This window comes from Saccopteryx leptura, chromosome 9 (genome assembly GCF_036850995.1).
Source record: "Saccopteryx leptura isolate mSacLep1 chromosome 9, mSacLep1_pri_phased_curated, whole genome shotgun sequence".
Taxonomy (NCBI): Eukaryota; Metazoa; Chordata; class Mammalia; order Chiroptera; family Emballonuridae; genus Saccopteryx; species Saccopteryx leptura.
In genome coordinates this window covers 143,630-160,565 of record NC_089511.1, presented here as the reverse complement: position 1 = coordinate 160,565, position 16,936 = coordinate 143,630, and positions in this window count along the sequence as shown.

Here is a 16,936-nt window from a genome sequence, read left to right as displayed (position 1 = left end):
CTCCTTTCCTTCTTATCCCTTCACCTTTACACATTTAACCGTCTTTGCCCTTCCTTAATCATCAGAGTCTGGTCAGCACCAAACAGTCTTGGAAACAGAGCCTCAGGTCTGTGGACCACAGAAACCATTTCAGTCAAGTTAGAGATCACACCTGGACTTCAGCTGTGTTTCAGTGCTAGACCCATGAAAGAGGAAGGACCTTACTGTCCACACCCTCATAAAACCAGACACACTGAAGAGATGGCTGACACAGGGCCTGATACAATGGTCCCTACCCTGGCCCACAACCCCAGCTGCCTTAATCACCATGATTAATCCTTTCCTGTCTGCAATGAATGTGGCCGGCACCACCCAGGTAGCCCTGTCCTGGAGCACTGCTCACCGGCCAGACCTTCCTCCTCCTCTTGTGATGACAAGTGCTCTGAATGAGTTATTTCTTTACTATACAGTTCCTGCTCATTAACACATCTATAAATATGTGTAATTATTTACACATGGAAGCAGTGTAGCAAATCACCCCCATACTGCACAATACACTGTTTGCATCTCGCTCATTTGCTAAACGCAAGCTCTGTCCCTTGTTAGCTACAGAGGGGGGTGGGGGTGGGGCTGACCCCAGGTCGGTTTCAAAAGGGACGATTGCCTGTGGCCCCTCACCTCGCTGTCTCCGAGTCCATTCTTCATGCGAGTCCTCAGTGTCCTCCGCGGAGGGTCTGGTGGCCTGCCGGCAAGCGGGCTGAGGGACTCTGAGGCCTGGGGAGAAACAAAATTGTGGTCCGGAAAGCGAAGCGGTTGAAGGAGCAGCTTCGACACTCGGTGAGCCCCTGTGCCGTCCAGTGGTCCCCGCCCGGTTCCCGCGCCCGTTACCTGTGCGCAGTAGCGCGTCCTGGTTCCTCTTCATGTTCCGGCAGTGCGCCTTCTCCCAGTCGCCCATGGCGGCCACTCCTGGGAGAAGTAAGCGTGGATGTCCCGGAAAATCAGGGGCCTGGGGTGGGGGGTGGGGGGCGGGGGAGAGACGTGGCCACGTGACCCTGCCGCAGCGGCCGGCAGGAAGCGCCCCTCCCCCGGCTGGGTCCCGGCTGCCCCCAGCCCGCCGCCTGGCGCTCACCTGCGGCACCGCCCACGCCCTCCCCACTGCTCCCTTAGCTCCGCCCTGCGGGCTCCCCTCCGCATCCCTGCTCCGTCCACCCAGCACGCTCAGCCCTGATGTACCTGCGCGGGTGACGGCGCAGAAGCTGACTGCTTGGCCCACAGGCGTGCATTCGCATGCGTGCGCGCGCTCTTGCGGTGGGGTGGGATGTCCTGAGAGGAGACACATGTGGCCAGCCCAAGGGACGCAAGGACAGGCCAGGCCAGGGACTTCAGCCAGACCAGTGATCCTCTTGCTCAAGCCAGCGACTTGGGTTTTAAGCCAGCGACCTTTGGGCTCAACTGGCGACCATGGGGTCATGTCTATGGTCCCCCGCTCAAGCCCACGTCCCCGTGCTCAAGCCGGATGAGCTTATTACATTTTCTTCTTGTTCAAGTGCTCTAAGTTCCTCTATTTTACTCTAAAGTTTATTGAACATCATTATGACTGTTTGCTTTGAATTCTTTATCTGTCCAATTACCGATCTCCATTTCATTAGGATATTTCTCCGGAGTTTTTTTCTTGTTCCTTCATTTGGGGTTTATTCTTCTGTCTCCTCATTTTGTTTGTCTGTTTTTGTTCCTTTGAGTTGATGAAATGGTCATCTTGCCCAGTCTTGAAAAACTTGTCTTTGTTACATTGTGTGTTGAATAGTTTCAGCCTGCTGGTTGTATACAGTACTTGTTGTGTGGCCTGGCCTGAAAGAGTGGGTTCTGAATGGACCACCTGTGGTGTGTGTCTCCTTGCCCTTTTAATTGGAGCAGGGCTGCCTGCTGTAAAAGGGGCTGCGTGGTGTGTATTTTGTGTGTCCTGTTTTAATCCCTGGGGGACTTTTTTTTTTTTCATTTTCTTTTGCATGATGTTTTTGAACTTTTTCTATATATTTCTGCATTGCTGATTCCAAATCTGAAATCCATTTTTTTGGTGCATGGTCTAGTTTTCATGCAATTTTAATATCTTTTTGTTACAATTAATGACATGTATTGGTTTTTAAATTGGAGTTAAAGGGTAATGACTCTTGGATTGAACATAACCACAAGGCAATTAATGTTTTACAAACATCACTTTTACAAAATTGTAGTTGTTTTTAAATGTAAAATATTATTATCTTATAAAAACGCCCTCTTGCCTGACCTGAGGTGGCGCAGTGGATAAAGCGTGGACCTGGAAATGCTGAGGTCGCCAGTTCGAAACCCTGGGCTTGCCTGGTCAAGGCACATATGGAAGTTGATGCTTTGTGCTCCTCCCCTCCTTCTCTCTCTCTCCTTTCTAAAAAATGAATAAAAAAAAATTAAAAACACCCTCTTATTTTGTTTTAAGATTAAATCATGGCTTCTTTGAGTAGGCATAAATGTAAGAATAGTCCTGACACCTTCTGTTATATATGTGGCTGTTACACACTTCAACGTCAAAGATACAATATTTCATACAATATTTGTAACATGTGCATATATTGCCTATTTTCAAGTTCCCCTTGGGGATCAAGACAAGAATTGGGCTCCTCATATTGTGAGTCATAATTGTGAGGAAATGCTTCATGACTGGACAAAAGGAAAATGCAAAGGAACGCCTTTTGGTATTCCCATGGTTTGGTGTGAACCTAAGGACCACAGCAGTGACTGTTATTTCTATCTGATCCACACAAAGGGCATCGGCAAGAAAAAACGGCATATGATCGCATATCTTAATATTCCTTCAGGAATACGACCTATCCCACACTCTGAGACACTCCTGGTTCCAGTTTTCAATGGTTTTATTTCTTCTAAGGACGAGGAAAGTGAACATGGTGATCAAGTGTATTTTGATAAAATGCATGAGAAAATGGTTGTAGAATCTGAAGGGTCTTCTTCTGATGCCAAGCAGTCATTAACCCTCAGCAGTTTAGCCAGCCCGAATTGAATGACTTAGTAAGAGATTTGGGCCTATCAAAGAAGGCAGCTGCGTTACTGGCCTCCAGGCTTCTAGAAACTAATATACAGCTAATGTATCTCATTTCAGAAAGCGTGAACCAATTTTTGTGGACTTTTTTCTGAAGACAAACAACTTTTTTTACTGTGATGATATCAGTAGGCTTCTCAGCCAGCTAGGTGTTACCACTTACAGTCCATCAGAATGGCGGCTATTTCTTCACAGCTCCAAACGAAGTTTGAAATGTGTTCTCCTACACAACAATAATGTTTACTCAGTGGTTCCAATTGGTTATTCAACTCATCTGCGAGAAGATTATAATAACATAAAAATTGTCCTTGACTTTCTGAAGTATGAGGAGCATAACTGGATCATTTGTGTGGATCTCAAAATAATAAATTTCCTGCTAGGACAACAGAGAGGTTTCACAAAGTATCCTTGCTTTCTGTGTTTGTGGGACAGCCGAGCCTGGAAGAAACACTGGATACAGAAGGAGTGACCGAAACATGAAGCTCTGGAAGTAGGGATGCAAAATATAGTGAATGAACTTGTTGTTAATCGAGACAGGATCATTTTCCTCCCATTTCACATCAAACTTGGCTTAATGAAGCAGTTTGTTTAGGCTTTGAATAGAGAAAGTGAATGCTGTCAACATATTATTTCTGCTTTTCCTGCCTTGTCTTTCAAGAAGATAAAAGCGGGTGTATTTGATGGACCTCAAATTCGAACCCTCATATGTGACAAAGAATTTGCCAAGAAGATGAATAAGGAGGAGAAAGCAGCATGCCAGTCTTTTGTGGCAGTTACAAAGCACTTCCTTGGCAACAAACAAGCAGAAAACTATGAACTTCTGGTTCAAAGGATGCTGTTGTCTTTCCACGACATTGGATGTAACATGAGCATTAAGATTCACTTCCTGGACAGTCACCTTGATAAGTTTCCTGAAAATCTTGGAGCTGTTAATGATGAACAGACTACTGCTGGAGCATCAAACTAGATTGTCCTCAACAAGTACACAAACGCAAGAGCTACAAACGCAAATTTTTGCCTGAATAGAATTAAAATAAGTTTTGTGCAGATTTGATTAAAATAAGTGTTTTTAATATGTTCTATTTGGAAATTGTAGAAAATTTTGAAGCAATAATATTTTTTTGGGTATTAGTGTATTTACTGCATTATATAAATTATTATATTTTCACAAAAATGATGCCCAAGAAGACATTCTACTTCATTATGTTAAACTAAATGTTGAAAATTTTACTATAAGATGAAAACCTAAAATCTTGAATTGCAAAGAAACTGTAGCTTACAGAGAAAAACTAATGTTAAATTTGAGATCAACACATTTGAATTAGGTAAGAATAAGTTTTTATGTGGATGCAACAAAAGTTTTATTTTTCAATGTTTTCTGTTGTCAGAGCATGGTCTGCGCTGGGTTACCTGATTGCCTTCTTGTATCTCATCCCCCATTAGATCCATCTTTTTTCCTGGTAGGGTAAGTAGCCTAGGTGCACACACAGCCTTAATTTGTTCATTCTTCACCTTCTTGGGGCTTGGCAGCCCTGTGCACATGGGCAGTATTGCCTCCCCTCACTCTGCACTGGTCCACAAGGTTTTGCTAACTTTGTGCTTCCTTTGAGTAGAGTAGCCCGACCAGTGCGAGCAGCAGTGCCCCCCAATCTCTGCACTTTCTCTAATCAGGCAGTCCTGTGTGCAGACCATAGCCCATTTTCCGGCTCCACATTTTCCAGGAGGGATAATGCCAGTAGTGACCCACTATCTCTGCACTTTTTCTTGGTTGAATAGTCCTGCATCTGGTACCAGAGTGTTTTGCTGGCTCTGCACTCTCTCTAAGTGGGGAGCCCCACATGCACAGGCAGCTTAGTGGGCAAAGTGTCACCCTGTCATACCTACCTGCTGGGTTGATATCTGGGAAGAGGAACAATCTTTTTTTTTTTTTTTTAAAGTTTATTTTTTAGAGGCTATTTATTTATTTATTTATTTATTTATTTATTACAGAGACAGAGAGTGAGTCAGAGAGAGGGATAGACAGGGACAGAGAGAGATGAGAAGCATCAATCATTAGTTTTTCATTGTGCGTCGCAACACCTTAGTTGTTCATTGATTGCTTTCTCATATGTGCCTTGACCGTGGGCCTTCAGCAGACCGAGTAACCCCTTGCTGGAGCCAGCGACCTTGGATTCAAGCTGGTGGGCTTTTGTTCAAAACAGATGAGCCCTCGCTCAAGCTGGCACCCTCCAGATGTCTCTGTGAACATTTCTTTCTTTTACTTTCTCTGTATTTAATTTACTATCCTGGTTCTTAGTATGGGTGGAAAGGCTGTGTATTTTCCAGTTTTTCCCCTTAAAATGTATTCATCACTACATTATTCCATAGGTTTTCTTATGTAGCTTTTATTTTCATTAATTTTAAAGTATTTTGTAACTTGAATTGTGATTTTGAGGGGGATTATTTAGGAGTGAATTTCTTAACTTAAAAAAGTAAGGGTTTTCAGCCTGACCTGTGGTGGCGCAGTGGATAAAGCGTCGACGTGGAAATGCTGAGGTTGCTGGTTCGAAACCCTGGGCTTGCCTGGTCAAGGCACATATGGGAGTTGATGCTTCCAGCTCCTCCCTCCTTCTCTCTCTCTGTCTCTCTCTCACCCTTTCTCTCTCCTCTCTAAAATTAAAAAAAAAAAGCCTGACCTGTGGTGGCGCAGTGGATAAAGCGTCGACCTGGAAATGCTGAGGTCGCCGGTTCGAAACCCTGGGCATGCCTGGTCAAGGCACATATGGGAGTTGATGCTTCCAGCTCCTCCCCACCTTCTCTCTCCCTCTCTGTCTCTCTCTCTCCCTTTCTCTCTCCTCTCTAAAATGAATTAAAAAATAAATAAATAAATAAATAAAATTAAAATTAAAAAAAAAAAGTAAGAGTTTTCTAGTTAGTTTCTATTTACTGATTTCTAGATGAAGTGTAATGACAACAAGAAACATGCTTTATGTCATTTCAAAGGTTTGAAGTTTGTTGAAACTTGCTTTAAAGAACGTACACTAAAACTAGATAGAGGGTGACGGAGGACAATCTGACTCTGGGCGAGGGGTATGCAACATAATTTAATGACAAGATAACCTAGACATGTTTTCTTTGAATATATGTACCCTGAATTATTAATGTCATTCCATTAACATTAATAAAAATTTATAAAATAAATAAATAAATAAAGAACGTACACTATGGTCCCTGGTAATTGTGTTCCAAGCACGCTTCTCTGCTGCCACCTCGTGTGCATCTTGGGAATAACAGCTCAGTGGAGTTCACCCGGGAAAAATAGGGCAGTTGGGTGTTGTGAGTTATCAATGTTGAATACAATGCTATCTAGAAGTTACTTTTATAACTTGTAAATATAAGAAATTTCTAGTTACCGTTTGTTACTGGTTTCAACGTTAACTGTAGTGAAAGCAAGAGCCATACTTTATATCATTTCAATCCTCTGAAGTTTGTTGGAACTTGCTTCATAGCACGTACAATAATGGTCTATGTACATGTGCTTCTTTGCTGCCACCTCGTGTGCATCTTGGGAAATACACCTCAGCTCAGGTCCACAGGAAAGGTTTGGTAGAGAGGATTGTCTACAAACGTTGGTACCAATTTGCCGTTCATGTAAAGTTTCTGTGTGTCCTTGGTGATTTGTTCTGTGGGAATCTTGTTGGGGGCCGTAATATAAATAGGATGTTTTTATATCCAGGGAACAGGTGCTGGGTCTAACCACCCATTTCACCTGCCCAGCTAACAAAAAGCTATACCTGATTATTGCTTATCCCACCCATGTTTTCCGGAAGAGGCTGGAAGCTAGTTTCTTATTGGTGTAAAGTTAGATATAAATGGTATGGTGGGGGTTGTCTTTGAGTTGTCTTGGAAACAATTAAATTGCTAATGGACCACGTTTTTTTCCCTGAATAAAGACGGACCTGCTTCTGGGGGCCGCCATTGCATCCGCTAAGGAGCAGTAGAAACTGTTAGCTGTGTGGTCCTCCCGAACCCATCTTTATGTATATATCTTTAATTCTTTGTCTATCATTTCTTTAATTCCATACCTTTTCCCATTCGAGGACCCCGTAACAGACTTGTCGTGGCTGGACCGCGACAGAATCTATTGGTTCCTTTTTTGTGTGTGTGACAAAGAAAGAAAGAGAGACAGGGAGGGACAGAGATGAGAAGCCTCAATTCTTCATTATGGCTCCTTAGTCTCCTTAGTTGTTCATTAATTGCTTTCTCATATGTGCCTTGATGGGGTGCGGGGGGGGGGGGACTCCAGCAGAGAGAGTGACCCTTTGCTCAAGCCAGTGACCATGGGGGTCATGTGTGTGATCCCATACTCAATCTAACAACTCCGCACACTCAAGCTGGTGAGCCCACGCTCATGCCGGTGACCTCAGGATTTGAACCTGGCTCCTCTGCTTCCCAGTGTGAGTCTATATCCACTGCGCCACTGTCTGGTTAGGTGGAACCTATTGGGAAGGGGAGAGGTGTTGGGTTAAATCTGTTATGATTATACATTTGCTCATTTTTCCTTGTAGCTCTGTTCTGTATAATTAGAATTCATGTTATTGAAAACAGACTAATTTGGAACTCCCTAGTTAATTAAAGTCACTGATATGAAGTACTGTTTATTTCTATTAATGCATTTTTCCCTCAAGTATTGTATGCTATTATATAATTTTGCATGTAATACAGATAAGTGCGAAAGGAGGTTTACATTTGTTCATATGAAACAACACAATAGTTCATAAATAGTAATCCCACAAATAACTGTTTGGCATACTAAAAAATGTAAACCTACCTTTGTACCACCTGTATGCCTTTACCCATTCTTTCATTTTCAATCTCTTTGTACCTTTATCAGAGGTAGATTTAATGGTGGGCACATGGGGCATGCACCCAGGCCCCAACTTCTGAAAGGCCTTGCAAAACCCCAACTTGACACTTTTTTCCAATGACAAGGGGCCCAATATTTTCTTCTGTGCCCAGGGCCTCAACTGACCTTAGTCCATCTCTGACCTTTATGTTTTAGGATTTAGGTGACTCCATGTCCTATATTAGTAATGAGTAGTCATTAAAATCTATAAGGAATGGAGTTTGGTCAAGGCTATGATATAAGGCTCCAACTTTTTTGTATTTACTTTTCTCAAAGTATTTATTATATAATGCATATATAATAAATACTTTGTTGTTTCCATGCAACTAAAAAGATATCTCAGACAAAATTTTCATATGGATGTGCAGGTATTGCTGGGTTCTTTTCTGGTTTGTCATTTGGTCTATTCATGTGTCATTACCCCACTGTTTTAATTATCGTGTCTTCATACTGGAATGCATCTCTTGTCTAGTTGTACAAACTTCTGTGTTTTATTTTGCTTTTCAGAATTGTCCTGTGCATTGCGGGTGCTTATCAGCCTCCATTCTGTGCACTCACTGCCTGCCGTTAAGACCCCCCCATCAGCCTAGGCTCATGACAATCCGAAGTGTCTGCATACATTGTGGTTGTCCTTGGGGCCACTATCCAACCTGGGTGAGAAACACGTGTTCAAAGGTCATTCTGGAACCTGAATGATTGGCCTGGGAATGTAGAAACCACACCCCATTAATGCAGTGAGTTAACCTCTGAGGATTGAGGAGTAATCTAGAATGTTATCCATTGATGAATACGTAGGGTCACAGTGCTTTCTGTGTTGTTCTTCATGTCTCAGTGTACTGTTATGGGGAAAATATTTGTTCACATTCTGGGGTTTATAGTCAGGACATGTTGACTGAGTCAGCTTTGGAATGACCATCTCTTCTGTTTGGTTGTATATGAAACCTCCCCATCAACTTCCCCAATGGCCAGATGAGATAGGGAACAAGGAAAAGGTTTAGGGCTTGAGGAAGCTTGGTTTCCTCATATAGCCTGCTACAAGCAGGTATTGTCCTCCAGTCCCCCCATATGGACCTCGTGAGTGCATGGGGTGGAACAAGAGAGGAAGATGAGGAAATCCAGTCTGTAGCAGAATAGCTGTTCTTCCAGCTGTTTCGTACACTTTGGGTGTGGTCTTTCTTACTAGATATGGGCTCTATTTTTGTTCATATATCAGAATCCAAATGTGAAGTGAGCAATATGGTCCAGGGGATACTAGGTAAGTGGAGGGGATTGAGGCAAGCGAGGATGGGGAACAGCCACAGGCAGCTTGTGAGGACCCAAAAAGGGTACCCAGACTACTTCTGTGGTATATACCTCATGTCCCAAATTAGATGAGCTATTCCCATGAGCCCATCCTATAGATGCAAAGCAGATTTGGAAGCACACTGTGGCCCCAGTTTATTGAGCATGGCGAGATCTAACCTCACAGGCTTCCAGGCAGCAGAGCCAAGTCCAGAGCCTAGATTCATGTTGCAAGCTCCAGAAAGGAGAACTTCTATAAGCGATAGGAGAAAGACCCTGAGAGGTTTGTTCTCTGGATCCACATGTCTGACATCTGGAGTCCTGGGGTGAGGAGTGAGGTGATACCTGGAGGCAGACTTTCTATCCCGATTCCCAGCAACCATGGAGGAGAAGAGGGGACGTCGGGAAAAGGAGGCGGCTGACCTTGTGGCGAGTTTTTCATGGAGGCTTGAGGTCAGTGTGTGAGGGCAGAGCAGATGTTTTAGCTAAGGGAAGAGGAGAGACCTAGAGATAAATATTTATCTCCTCTGCATACATCTCTTGAGGAGGTCATGGGAAAACTGGAAGGAGAGACTGGCTGGTGAATTCTCTCTCCTTGCACAGGCCAGGGTGTAAAGAGCACAGTGAGTCTTCAGTTCACTGGCCAGGAAAGGCCGTGAGCAGGATTCCGCATCCCAGCTGCAGTAGCTTGTGTGGTGAAAGGGGTCGTCTGGGGCTGAATCCCCCCCCCCCCCCCCCCCCCGCTGCTTTAGCCAGAATGATGGGCAGGAGAGGTTTCTGTAGGAAGGGGCCAGGAGAGGCCTGGAGGAGAATTGTTTTTTTTCTGACTGTAGCCCAGCATCTCATGGGCAGCTGGAGCCTCCGGAAACAGGTGAGGAGAGACCTGGAGCCACTTCTTTCTTCCTGGCTCCAGCAGGTCTGTGCTGGGCAGAGGGTGTCCCGAGGTCAAGAGCGAGGAGAGACCTGGATGAAGCTTCTCACCAGCCTGTGAGAGGTAGTGGGGTTTCTGGGGTGAGGGGTGCACTTCAGCTAGCATGAGTCTGGCCACGCGAGTGCCGGGCAGCCCTGCCCCAGCTGCTCAGCTCAGGTCAGGGCTCACTGGTCCTGAAGCCTCCCCCAGCTGGCCAGGTTTCAGGAGCACTTCTCAGATCACAGCCTCTCCCAGCCTTTGCCCGTCTCTCTGCTTTTCCCTCCCAGTGGTGTCAGGACCTGAGATGCCCAGTGTGGATGAATCTGCATGGGCAGATGTGGTGGCAGAAGTCGTTCGGGGTGTCAGTCCGGACAGGGCACAGGCTGCCAAGGTTCTAGGGGTGGAACATTGATGGGAGAGGGTGGTGATGTCCAGACAAATAACCTCCAGAGAAACAAGTGACTAGGACGCTGCCAGGTGGGGGAGGAGAGGGGTGAGACAGTGGGGGAAGGAGCGTAGCTACGGTAGGAGGCGAGAGAAGGGCCTAGGCTGGGCCAGGTGAGGGGTGTAGTGTAGGCGGAGGTGGAAGCGGAGGTGGAAGCCGGCGCGACCCCATCACTTTGGGGCTGGAGAAACCCCGGGTGAGAAGGGAGGGGCTGTGGCCTGTGTTTGGAAGGAGGACAGGGCTGCTGTGAGGGGCGCTATGAAGAGGTGGATAAGGGAGGGGGTGTATGTGCCTATGGTAGAGTAAGGTGCAATAAGAGAGGACTGAGGCTTTCAGAACAGAGAGCCTGGGTGCGACGAGGTCATGGAGAGAGAGAGAGAGAGAGAGAGAGAGAGAGAGAGAGAGAGCCGGATGAAGGGGAATAGGATTGAAACCATGACCATGGAGCTGCCCGGTGATGTGTCTGAACTCCCGTTTCCCCTACAGAACGGAAGAGACAGCAGGGTCCACCAGCATCAGTTGCAGCCAACTCCAGTAGCCAGGCCTTCAGCTTTAAAAAATGTTTATTGATGAGAGAGAGAGATTTGTTGTTCCATTTACGTAAGCATTTACTGGTCGCCGCAGTTGGAGGACTCGTTACAGGACCCCCTAGTCTCGGGTGGGACCCCTGCACCCAATTACAGGGTCAGATCTGATGTGTCAGGGCTCCGTACTCCCTCAGGGAAGACCCCTGGGCACATTCAGAGGAGGCAGAGCCGATGTGACCGGACTCTCCACGCTGAGTGGATCCATGCACACACTCCGGTACAGAGGAAACAATCTTCTCTGCTGCCATCTAGTGTGCACCGTGGGAACAGCTCCCGTTTACCGAGCATCTGCCTTTGTCATGTTGCAAGGACACAGTGAATGTCCAAGGCGCCTCCCATCACCCCCAGCTCTGGATGTCTGTGTCTCCATAATGGTAGGAACTAAAGCGCATGGGAGAAAGTTCACCACTCTGTCAGGTGGGACTCTTCTCCACGAGACAAAATCCAAAGCTCACATGACCCCCTCCTAGGTGGGGCCCCTCACCACAGTCAGAAAACCCAGCCCTGCTGAACCATGAGTCCTTTGTTAGGGCCCCCTTCTTACATCACAGAGTCCAGAGCCAATGTGTTCAAACCCAGACCCTCTACTATCTCAGTTGTGACCCTTCCACACCGTCAAATGACACAGAGCATGTGTGACGGGATGTCCTATGCTCTCAGGGAGAGACCTTTCCTTGCACTCACGTGGATCAAAAAATGATGTGATGCCCTCCTTACTCTCTCAGGGAGGGACCTCTCCTCACACTCACAGGTTCCAGAGCTGATGTGACAGGACCCCCTTCTCTCTGGTGGGCCTGTTTCCTATGCTCACGGGGAACAGAACTAATGTGACAGGACTCTCTGTGTCAGGCGAGATCCCTTCCACAATAAGTGGACCCAGAGCTTATGGGCACAACCCCTAAATTTCACAAGGCAGAGCCTTCTTCCTGTGAGAGGACCCCTGTTACCTTACTGTCTTGTATGAATATGAATTCACCTTGATCATGTATTTTATGTTGAGTATCTCTTGTTCATCTGATTAAGTTTATTTGATTATTACCAAACGCTGTTGGAACTTACAAGGTACGAGGAAAATGTGTTTGTCTCTTTTTTATCCCTCATCCTGTCAATGATCTGGACATGTGAAGATAAAGGATGAGAAACTAACTTCAGGAAAGTGCTGCAGCTGAGACGTGGACATCTGCCAGGTAGAATTACCATTATTTTGTTCACTGTCAGCTGTTTGGCTTCATTTTTTGTAGGGTTTGGTGGAATTATGTAGTGCTCCCTCATTTACACTGGCATGAAAACACATCTGAGAAACTAGGTGCTTGGACTCAGAGTCATGAGTTTGCAGTATTGAGTCCTGGCTGTGTTTACATTGTGAGGATCCAGTTCAGCTCCTACATCTGTTGTGTGGAAACTTGAGTCCATTGTCCGGCTCCATGATGGAGTTTGGCTGTAGGATCTCTGTTGCAGATGTGGATCCAGTCTCTGGGGTTTGTGGTTGAATCTATATTGAGCTGTGTGGAATCTGGGGTCCCTCTGTGTGTGTCTCCATGTCCTGGTTTCCAGGGTGGGGCTCACACATAGCTCTAGTCATAAGATGTAATGGTGGCATCTCGTGTCCAAGATCTTGTGTCAGTCTCTGGTGTCTGGCATTTGGGTTCCAGGGTCTGACTTGGGTCTGGAGAACAGTGTTTGGTTTGGGGCCTGGGGCCTGGGGCCCAGGGTCCTACTGTAGGTTTGGAGTCTGTGGTTTAGGTGGAGTAACATAGGGTCTATGTCTGGGGTCCCGAGTCATCTGTGGCCTCTGTCCAGTGTCTGTCAAGTAATGGTTGTTGAGTTTACAAAGACAGGTAGCTGGCTATTGGTGAAGAAAGAGAGGTAAGGAAATTGCACATTATATTATATAAATCTAAGAAAGCATGTTTAAGGAAGAAATTTCAGCATTCCATTTAGCTAAAGCTTAATCTGCATGAAAGCTCAAGTATTCCTAGTCTTGATGACCCATTTCAGGAATCCACTGTGTCCTCAGAAGTTCATTGTCCCCTGTGTTCCAGTCAGGCAGGGGTGAGTGAAGGAAGCCCAGGTCATCACGCACTGGAAGGTGTCCCAGTTCTTAGCTATGGACACAGATAACCCACATTGGCATATTGAGAGCTAGCTTACAAAATGAATAGATAGAGCCCTGGCCGGTAGCTCAGTGGGTTAGAGTTTCCTCCCAATATGTCAAGGTTGTGGGTTTGATCCCTGGTCAGAACACGTGTCAGAAGCTACCATTGAATGATTAAAGAAGTGGAACAATATAACATTATTTCTCTCTCTCGGCCTCTGTCTGTCTCCCCCCACTCCCTTTCCTCTTGCTCTCTAAAATCAATAAATAGCCTGACCTGTGGTGGTGCAGTAGAGAAAGCATTGAGCTGGAAATGTGAGGTTGCTGGTTAGAAACCCCAAGCTCTGCTGGTCAAGGCACATAGGAGAAGCAACTACCAGTTGATGCTTCCTGCTTCTCCCCACCTTTCTCTGTCTTCTCTCTCTAAAATTAATAAATAAAAACTTTTAAAATTAATTAATTTTAAAAAATGTATAGGTTGGAGAGTCCCATCTTTACAAGGACCACAGTAAGGCCATATGAGCTATTGATACAGCTTGAGGATCTCAAACTTGATGCCAGGAAGGGGTTTAGGGAAAACAGCCCAGCGGCCTGTGGGTCTGGCCCCTCTGTGCCATAGCCACTCTGCTTCTAGAGAAGGTCAAGGGCAAGTCATAATAACGGTGGGGGTTATGGGCACTGAGTCCTTCTGCTCTTTTTCTCTGGATGCCTCCCCTTTTCAGGTGGCCCCTCAGTGTCCCTTCTTGGACTGTGGTCTGTTGGGAGCCAATCAACGACTGCTGGCTGACAAGGTCACAGCAAGAGAAGATCCACAACTGCTGGCTGACAAGGTCATAGCAGAAGAAGACCCACAACTGCTGGCTGACAAGGTCACCGCAGTGAAGACAAATGGCTGCGGGTTGACAAAGTCACCTCAAAGGAAAGGCACAATGATACTTCCCCCTTTGATCTTTTGAATTAATCTGGCCTTACGTCCCCCTTTTTCTGGGTGTGTGCTATTATTTATGGCACAGGGATAATAGTACTGTGCTTTCCCTGTAGATTCGTAGTAATTTCTTTGGAAATGAGACAGAGAGTGTGAGTTCCACAGAAAAGCCTGTAAGCCCCTTGAACTGGGCTCGTAAACATAAGAGGCTGGCTATGATATCCCTCGTAAAGGATTAAGTTTGTAGGAGAATTTCTTCTTATTAATCATGTTAGAAAGAATAGATTGTGACTTATGAATAGGTAGGGAACAGTAACTATACACAGAGCACCTTTCAGCCTTCACTTAATTCATCACTTTACCTCCCTAGTCTTTTCAAGTGATAGAGAAACTTTTCTTTCTTCTTGCATACCTGACCTGCAGGTGGTGGAACACTCTGAGAAGAATAAAGTTAGAACTTAACTAGTGTATGAATATAGTAAATAAATAAAATTTGACTAGACAATAAAATCTTAGTAAGGTGTAGTGGAATAACCCATTGCATGGCCTTGGATGGAAACACAGCCAACAAGAAAAGAATGTTTTTCTAAGAGAATTGTTTTGTGACTGAAGGCAGTTGCTGGGCTTTCCTCAGTAAAACATTCTCATGAGATTTTTGTACTTTCCAAGGTTTTCTCTTCAGATATGTGGTGGGATCCATAGAAGCAATAGCAATTAATGCCTTCTGATATTATGTTGCTACTAAGCTATCTTGCAGGTGCACTCTATGTATCTTTAAGCAAAAGTTACTCTTGATGTTATGCCAATTTCTCAGTAAAACAAGCTTTTTGTAGTCTTGTGAAAAAAATTAGGACACTGCATGAACTCAAGGCCATTTGCCTGAGCAAGCCGTGGTCCTTTGCTAGTCCTTGATGATTTCATCTGTTAATCTCTCTCTCTGCGCCCTTGACTCACAACAACAGTAAAGTAGAGTTATTAATTAGTACTAATCTTTTAGAAGTTTGTACCAATATTGTTATTGCTATTGTATAACTGTACTTTGAATGACTTACCACCTGATTTATAGCTTATAGATATGAATTAACTGTTATCTGGAAATATGTAACCATAGTGAAACAAAATACCATGTGATTGTAACTTAGTGTGTGTGCATAAAAAGAAAGCTAGACCAGCATTTGGCAGAGATGCCTGGCAGTAAATGCTAACGAGAGAATAAAGAGAAAGAAAAGAATTCGGCTCTATCACTCAACTTGCACCGACGCTGTCTCTCCCTGTGGGACCCCTGGATTCCCCCCGGGGCTGGACCCTGGCAGTGGTCTCCAAGAAATGAAGAGGTTGTGAAAGTGCAAGGACTGGGAGGGTATCCCCGGGTAAGCCTGGGCTTCTGGGTGCTCAGTCACATCAGTTTATAATTGGCCTGGATGTCAGCTGGGAACGGCAAGGACAGAGTGCAGGAGGGCTGTCCTGAGCTCCAAGGTCTCACATGCCATGTGGTGGTGGCTGCAGAGAGGAGGGGACTGATAGGAATGTCATATGAGGCATGGGCCAAAATAGGACAGAGTGAGAGAGATTGCTGGTCACACGTTTGGCAGGAGCTAACACGCACCACTTTCCTTATGAGTTTATTTTAGCCAAACCGTCGACAATTGCTGATAATCAAAGCTGCAGCGGACTGAAAAATGATCTGGAAAAAGGCATTTTGCCCCGTATTTTGTACATCAGAAGCAACGCAGAAGACAAGGGGGTTACGTGAAATTGATTGATAATAGATTAAGGAGGCTGAGAACGGGAAGTAGGGTAATCTGTGGGACTGAATAAAAGTAAAAATGTATATACTGAAATTTCTTTTACCTGGGCGGGAATAAAATAGGTAACAATGACCGTGATAATAACAACAAGGGAGTGGTTGGCTTCTGCTCTGGTGATACAGCTTGCTCTGAGGACTGCAGGTAAAAGTTACCCTTACCTTTCAAAGGCGTGCTGTTGTTAGGTAGGATAGACAGGCACCAGGGCAGGAAAAGGGGAAGGGGAACAAAGGGGGTTTTATCTCATCCACTGAAGGAGGGGATCAGCGGTCACACGGTCTGCCAGGACAAAATCACCAGATGTCTAAATGGCTTTGAAACACTGTACGTTGGTCAGAGTATTAGTGAAAATGAACCTTGGAAGTTACAGTTAAAAAGTATATGGTCTGTAAGACCCCAACAGGTAGCAGTGCTCAGATGAGCTGAGTTGCCCACTTGTGTCTTGTGGCAAGTGTTCAGCTTTGCTAAATAAACTGCTTGCTTTGCTTGAACACCGCACCCTGTCTCTCTCCTGAATACTTTTTCACCTGAGAAGCCCCCTTGGACCTGAGTTTCCTCTGTGCCATTATCAGGTACAAAAGACAATAGACAGGCTCAATTAAAGTAAGCTTTTGACATTCATTAGAGAAAAATACTTCCCTAGGACATGACTACTTACCATGAACTGCTTTTAGTTAGAAAGTTTTAATTCTAGATCATCTTGTGTGGTTCATTTATGTCTCTGAGTTTGTAAGGCCACCATGCAAGCCTCCCCAGAGCTTGTCACATTCAGCATGTGGCCCCTTTTTTGTCCACACCCTCCTCAGAGAGAGGCTGGCTTCCTAGAGAGGTGCTTCCCTGTCCCAGTAGAGCCCTACCTCTATGTGGATCAGGTGTCCCTGATTCAACTTCCCTGTGCAGTGGGACACTCCTGCTTAGCAGCAGGGATGGCAGCCT